The 8,190-nt window shown below is 44.3% G+C and overlaps 1 protein-coding gene across 3 annotated transcripts in view; it reads right to left on the minus strand.

The window, feature by feature from the left end:
* The window catches only part of wasf1 (WASP family member 1), a 94,378-nt gene extending 88,317 nt beyond the window's left edge, over positions 1–6,061 (minus strand). For all 3 annotated transcript variants that reach the window (XR_014570744.1, XM_083790301.1, XM_083790300.1), the window contains exon 1: positions 5,582–6,061. The gene's annotated coding sequence lies outside the window, so the exon portion shown is untranslated. The remainder of the gene's footprint in view (positions 1–5,581) is intronic.
* Positions 6,062–8,190: the final 2,129 nt, after the last annotated feature.

The raw sequence follows: 8,190 nt of genomic DNA on the forward strand, positions 1-8,190 counted from the left end.
TTTGTGCCACGTAGGTCATATATTCATATTTAAAATGTATTTCTCTTTCTTTAAAAAAACTACATTCCATCAAATTATGTCAATGTTTGAAAATAAAACTAAACCCTGGAGACATAAGAAGACAACACACATCTTGAATTTCACCGGATATTGGACTGTTGGATGTATTACCTACTCTGTGATACGATTTTGGCGTGTCTTCTGTGGGCCCTGTAAATCACAACGTTGGCAGCATCAGATTTCACATGCTGCATGGCAAAACTTTTTCCCCCTTTTTTTTAACCACGAGACTACGGAGACACGGATCAAGTATCACAATAATATTGTTGTCAGGTGCAATCCAACGGAAGGAGAGAGGCTGGCAGCACAACAGTACGAGGAAATTGGATAAAGCCGGACTGAATCAATAAACAATCTAATTTGAGCGAGACATAACATTAACATCAGAGTGAGGTTCAACAAGTTGGTCTGCGCGTTACGGGGACAGCTGTGTGACACAGACCATGGTAGCGTTGCGCGGCTTAAACGTCAACGACTAAAGGGTGACTGTGACAGTGAAAGCAGACAAAGTCATGGTGGTGGTGGTGGAGAGACACAAGGCACACCAGTCAGGCACGCTGAACCAAGTGGCAGGCCAGCTCAGTCCCGGGACAGAGGCAGCATTATAGAGCTCTGGGCCTTGCCAGGAGGGAGGAACAATGGCCCCTGTGTGTGGGAGCCTCTGGAGCATCCTAACAGCTGGGAGATAGTAGAGCCACAGACAGACAGGGCCCTTAAACTGGCACACACACAGAACACACGCATACAGTCTCTCTCCGTCTCTCCGTCCTTCTGTCTCTGTCTCTCTCTCTCTCGCCTGCCTCACACCCACCTCCTCCCTTTCATGCCAGGCAGGCAGCAGCCTCTCATTTTACTCTTTCTGCACACTCGTTTGACTTTATCCTCACTGACTCAGCTATAGTATTCTCTGCTCGGCTAAAATATCAAGAAGAGATGGAGTAGGGGGCTAAGAAAGAGAGAACGAGAGAGAGAGAGAGACAGAGAGACAGAGAGAGAGAGAGAGAGAGAGAGAGAGAGAGAGAGAGAGAGAGAGAGAGAGAGAGAGAGACAGAGACAGAGTTTTAGCTAGCTTGAAAAAAGATTCGACGGACTGGCAGAGGATCAGAGCAATGTCAACAAATAGGAGAGGTCCAGAAGGCCTGTGGGAGGAACGCCAAAGCTCTTCTATCTGAAGAGCAGGGGAAAAGGAAAACGGCACACTGTACTGAAATGTACACGGAGCTCAGAAACAGCATCAGATAAAGAAAACCCTGCGAACAAAACAACATGTCAGGTTGTATTTGTGGAAAACTCACCATTAGCCCAGGTTTGGCAGCGTAAACCAAAGCCTCGACGTGAATGTAAACAACAACGAGATAGAAATATGTAGATTTAGGGCAATAATACCACCGGACGCCGCATACCGCGGTTGTGGAATGCATATATGTGTCGGGTTCATATCCAAGATTATTATTTACTTATTTTCTCATTCAAAACACATTTTGGGGGAGATACGCGATACCACCATACAGCTGGTAAACATTCACCGCAATCCGCAGTAACAAAGAAATCACACCCTTGTGAACTGAGTGGTGCAACTCCCCTCTCCCCCTGCCTCTCTCTCTCTCTCTCACACACACACACACACACACACACACACACAATATCTAAGAGATAAAGGAAAACCCAACCACAAAAGTGTACCCTTCAAAGATAACAAGGCCAGCGGCTGAAGAGACCACAGCAAGCTGAGGTTGATGCTCCTCTGTGTGCAAACTGTGCATCTCGACTTAAATGTAAATCACCGTATCCTATAGATAACAGTGCTATAGCTATGGGGATAGACACCAGGTTATTATCTCTGCAAGGCAAGTGATTAAGTGCATGGCAGCCAGTCACTCTGTATAAATATAAAAGCACACCCGTGCAGTGAAGTGAGGGGCGCTCTGATCATCATCCTAATCATACATCATCTCATTCTGGACGATCACAATTGGCTCACTGTTGTCTTCACTGTTTGTGTTTACACAAACCCTACAAACCCCTCAAAGCTGGACATAGGAGGGGATAGGGCCCCTCAAAGATGTAGGTATTGTGTGTATGCGCAATCAGCACTTATGATCCCACACAAAGCTGCAACAGAAATTATTCCATAGCTCCCGCGCAGTGAAGCAGTCATGTGATATTTTGGGTGCTGTGGCTGCAAAACAAACGGATAAAATGAACAGCTGTGAAGGACCACTGCAATGCTGCCTCGAATACACACAGTATTCACAGTAGGAAATAATATATCTATATCAACATACTGAAAATAGCCTCGGTCCCAGGCTTACTTATCTGCGAAAAGAAAAGCCTGGTCACAACGTAAGGCAGGGAAGCTATCGGCGGTTGTATCCTCCGCAACATCCGTCAGCTGTATTTCCCCCGGATACGATATTTTCCCGACCAATCACAACACTTGTTTCATTCGCGGAGAATGTAAACTGATTTGTAAAGTATCAACGTCATTTCCTTGGGCGATAGCCTACTTCCGCTAAAATCCTGCAACTTCCGATGATAGTCTTTTCAGCGTAGGTCTTGCCCAGGGTGATATCAACATGACATCCATTCGAAAGCCAAATTGACAGATGAGCCAATTCAGTATTAATTCATTCATTGAAAACATCAAACATGTTCAAAAAATAGTGCCAATTATAGTGCTCTGATTCTCATCTAATCATGCAAGGCAGGCTGAGGTGGCTTTTTCTGGATAAAATAAAGTATGTGCAATGTGCATGTGTCACGTGTGTATACTTTAGTCTACAACTTGGCCCAAATATGTCTAAGAATGACTGATTTGTCTCAATATTATAACAGTGTCTGAACACAAATAATACATTGCGAGACACACAAAAACCACATATCCATGGATTCTCAATCTCAAAACAAAGTTGTATCTGGGACAAGAATAACAAAAGTGCAGCTATCGGTGCATCTAGAGACCAGGCTGGCTCCTACACTGTAGTGGCTAGACAGTCCTAAAGTGGGGCTATTTAACAATGTCCCAAAATGTCAATGAATCTCTAGAGAACATTAATATGTCCTGTTTTTCCAACGCCCTAAAATAGTCCAGTTGTGTGGTTTCTGAGTGAGCACAGCAGTCTTAATTATTATAAGAATTATTCTATTATCCCTATTATGCAGTGGGTAGCCTGGCCCAGCCAGCGTGATTTCTGGTCTAGAGGGACGGGTGACGCCGGGATCAGTCCCCTTTTTTCTTGCGACAACAAAAAGCCTGCGCTCTCAGAAGCTACGCAGTGGCAGGGGCGAATAAAGTGTTTATAACACTTTGTAGACAGGGGTCCTTTTGCGTTTGTCGGAAATTTGCTCAACTTCCCAAAATTAATTAGTTTATGAAACTTTCTGCCTGTATTGGCAGCAGCGACTAACCTGACTCCGCCAGATGGGGCAGCAGAGAGTACACTGGGTTCCCCCCCTCCTCTGCTGCCCCATCTGGCGCAGTCAAGTTAAGCAGTGACGCCTTGTTCTAATTTAATAGAAAGTGAGTCAGCTGAGGTCGTTCGGGCATCTGGTTAGGATGCCTCTCGGGCAGGTCCTCGACGCACGTCCCACTGGGAGGAGACCAAGACGCAGTTGGAGGAAATACATCGACTCACTGGCCTTGGAACGTCTCGGAAACCCCCAGGAGGAAGTCACTAATGTTGCTCTGGAGAGGGAAGTCTGGAGCACTCTGGTGGAGCTGTTGCCCCCGCGACCCGACTACGGATAAGCGGTTGAAGATGGATTGATGGATGGATGAACCGATCTGAATTCCTTGAGCTTTAGACTGTAAATCCTCAAAGCGTAGCAAGAGTATTGATTCTGCTGAAGCAGGCAAGCAGCAATGCTCCATATGGTGTGTGTGCACCACTTCTTATTTACTAATCTACTGAGAAGAGCTGCGGATAGGCTGGCATATAAAACACATGGGGTAATGCATTCAGCATCAACGATGGCTTGGATATAGCATTCCCGACACAAGCTGCTCAACTCTAACATCCATTTCACAACAAGAAGTAAACCTTCACTTAAAGCTAAACAAGATAATTGATCCGTTTAGTTTCCCATGCCTCTTACAAAAGGATCTTGTGTTGTTGCAACCATAGTTGTGTTAACTACATTTCATATTATAGGCAATATAACCCATCTACAGTAGCACAGTGCCATTACCATCATTTCAAGCCCCATGTACAGTACAAGCTTTTACCTGATTGGATGCCGGCTTTGATGAGGAGAATCACTGTCTGCGAAGCATTAGACTTCAATTTTGAACATGTCTACATCTGGAGAAGGATACTATGAATAATGGTTTCCAATTTCACTAAGCGTGATTTGTACTACTAGACTGATGGTTACCATCCCCCATGAAACCAAGCTAGTTGGAATACGACCCCAGACCCTAGCTTCAATGCATTCTTCGTGGGAAAATTAAACCACGGCATGGCATTGGCATTGAGATCCTGTGTTTGAGTAGAACAACCAACCAATGCCAAACTCTTCTCTGGTTCTGAATCATCAACATATCTCTCTGGTGCATTGCAAAGATTTGATTGACATTTGATCAATTCAAATTGTAACTGAACAAATTAGCTAAGGCTGCAATACACGGCAGATAGACTGCTACATTATCTAGCTGGATATGAAATAGTCACATGACTTATTTCCATTGCGGTCCTGTAGACTTGGTTGGAAGCCTAGCTGTGGTGTAGCTTGTAAACTACTCAAAGCACGTTATAAATCAACACAATCATATTCCACAGATCACACATTACAAAAAAACGACCCTCTACTATAACTTGCAATCATAGACTGTAAGCAATGCACACTCTCTGGTATGGTAAATTTGAGCCAATTTGTATGTATGTTTCTCAAAACTACTCACAGCATTAACACATTCTTCTCCACTTTCCACGTATTCTTCTAAACTTTAGATGGAGAACGATGGAATAAAATATATAGTCATACTGTTTAGATTACAAAGAAAAAGTAGCCTACTTCTCCCTAACCTGCTTCTTAAATTGGACACAGTGTACACACACTACAGCCCTGGCTGTTGCTCCACATGATAATCTTCCATGCAGCAGCAGAAGGTAAATACAGTGCTCGTGCTGCAAGCTGAGATAATGCAGTATGCAGATGTGCAGTTTCAATCACCTCATCAGTCAATTGGGGTCCACGTTGTCATGGCAGCAATCAAGCAATTAGTCCAAATTAAGCAAACCCCATTCCGCATGTCACCTGTGTGTGTGTGTGTGTGTGTGTGTGTGTGTGTGTGTGTGTGCGTTAGTCTACTCATGGCCAGACAGTGTTGAATTACCACTAACGGTATAGACAGACAGCTAGATGGATTTTGAGAAGTGTTTCGATAAGAACGAACATGTAGACAACTAGACAGACAGTATGGCTAGCGATGGCAAACGCGGAGGAATGTTATGGGGTAGTTCATAAAATCATCTAGATTCCTACTGTACTTACATAACACGAAATTCATTATGGAAATTACCTGAGTGAGATGTTTGTTCAGCTCCTCCTTATTTTCTTCCCATTCTTATTGTGGTAGAGAGCATGCCACCGTGTCCAAAAATGTAGTAAATATCCAGCTTCGGTCCATTATAATAACAGTACAGTCAGTCACCGACGAGCTCGGTGAAATGAGTGCTGAGTGGGGTCTTGGAGAGGCAGTAGTGGGGAGGAGAGGAAGAGAGGGATCAAGGCACTGTGTTGGTTTTCCAAAGGGATCCACGCCACGGATGTTTTGCGATCTGGGCTGGAAACCCGCTCCGGTCAAGGCGGCGACGGGTTTAATAACAAGCCGATGCGACAGTTCTCCCCGCACGCAGGGAAGCCGTAGTTTTCCGCTGGAGCAGCCGACGCGCGTTCAATATTGCACGCAAGAAAATGTACCTATTGTGCGCTGTGATAATGGTACGTACCACTCTATTCTATTGTTGGGGCGCGAGAGAGCGTCCCGTCACTCCGCGCAACCACTGTGTTGGCTGCCACGTTTTGAGAGAGAAACAAGCAACCAGCTTCCAGCTCTATTAAAACTAGACCAAAATAAGCGAGCCCTTGGCTTGGCCCCTTGAGGATCTTAGCCGATCTACAAGCTCACAAGTCACAACCGGCGTTGTGAGCTTGTAGATCTGCTATTTAAAATAATACAATTCTAAAAGATATTTTTTAAACATTTTAATACAAATATTGTAGGCCTCTGAGGTCCATATACAAATACATATTAATCTGGGAGTCCTTGACTTGAAAATGTTTTTTTTATTTTTTATAATTTAATATAATTTGTAAAACAACATTAGGAAGCCCCAAAAAAACTACCAATATTTACAAGCAACTTTACAGAAAAAGACGCCCAAAGTCGCTTATAATAAGCAGACATGGCAACACTATACGTGCAACGCGAAAATGTGCACACGTTGGTTTGATTGACCAGTTTAAGGAAAAAGTACTCGAATGTTTTACTTGAGTAGTTGATTGATTGATTGATTGATTGATTGATTGATTGATTGATTGATTGATTGAAACTTTTATTAAGAGTATGCAGAATGGGTACATTTCAAACAAAAGCAATACAAAAACTGTTACTAGTCTGTGGACGACAAAGCATTACACTTGTTTACAACAGGGTCCACCATTTTCAATTCATCACAGTAGAAATGCTCGTGAAAGTCCGAAATATTTTTTTTACTTGATTAGTACAAAAGTATTGGCATAAAAATGTACTTAAAGTAAAAGTACCATTGATTGATTGATTGATTGATTGATTGATTGATTGAATACTTTATTAGGCAGAAATGTAAACAGTACAGTCAGCATATCACAGAAAAAGGTAATTGTTTCCATTAATTTTCAAATGGCCAAAATGTAAGTGGTTATGGTATAGTGGTATGTTTTGTAAAAAATAATGGTAAATGATGCATTTATATAGTGCCTTGCTTTACAGAGATTGTGCATTACATTCACTCATTCACACACACATTCACACACTGATGCCGGAGGAAACCATGCAAGGCAGTGAAGGCACAGAGGAAGAACGGGTGGGGAAGGAAGGATCAACATATGGAATGTCAGAACAGGTCAGCTGCATATGGAGATCTAAGGGTTTGATGTTTAAGGTCAAATGTAGAGTTGCTGGCCGGCTCCATATATGCAGAACCAGGGGATGATCCAGTGATTCCAGTCTTCTCCATGTATGGCTTTCCAGGGTTTGATGAGGTCAGTGTCATGATCTTCATATATGGAGACAGGCAGACGGCCATAGGGTGGTGTGACGTGTCACGAGGCGTGATGTCACGAGGCGTGACCATATATGGAGGTGTGATGTCACGACCTCTACCTCTACCTCTTGAGCCACAGTCGCCCCACAGTCACCTCTTTGTCAGGTATGTCCAAATAGGGAGTCTATGCAGACGTCAGAATGATGTCAGAACTGGCCAGCTCCATATATGGACACTGGGCAGGGGCCCTGTCCAGAGCCCGGGCAGAGGCCTTTTTTTGTGGACAACCGTGGTGTCAGAAGTGATGATGTCAGCTGTGTCCCCTTTTATGCACATGGAGTTCTTTGTTAGGCATGCCCAAATACGGATTGTGGCCCAGGCAGAGGCCTTTTGTGGCGGTTCTGGACAACCGTGGGTCCGACCGACTCGACACCGGGTACTGCACTCACTGTGGGGGTGTGGAACACGTGTGTCAAATTAGTAAGTGTCACAAGTAGGTGGGGAGAACGGTTCTCGAGTTACGTGGATTTCAGACAGAGATAGAAATTCCATTAAATGGGTGTCTGTAGACTAACGCCAGGGCTCCACTGGGCGCGTCTGCGGCGCGTCTGCGTCGCGTCACCATAAAATTGAACCGGTTCGTTTTTTGACGCACGCACGCGTGACGCACGCGTGACGCAACGCGCCCAGTGGAGCCCTGGCGTAATATGAATCTCAAACTGGGGGTCCTTGAAATTAAACTGGTTGAGATTGAGAATCACTGCTACTGCTAGAGCCGTAAACATCTTCTCTTATGGAAGGTCCGACTCCTTGGCATATCTCTTCAAATGGGGCTCCGCAGTGTTAATTAAAAAATGTGGGGTCCTTGACTCCTTCCTTGACA

This window comes from Protomyctophum parallelum, assembly GCF_964188405.1.
Source record: "Protomyctophum parallelum genome assembly, chromosome: 19".
NCBI lineage: Eukaryota > Metazoa > Chordata > Actinopteri > Myctophiformes > Myctophidae > Protomyctophum > Protomyctophum parallelum.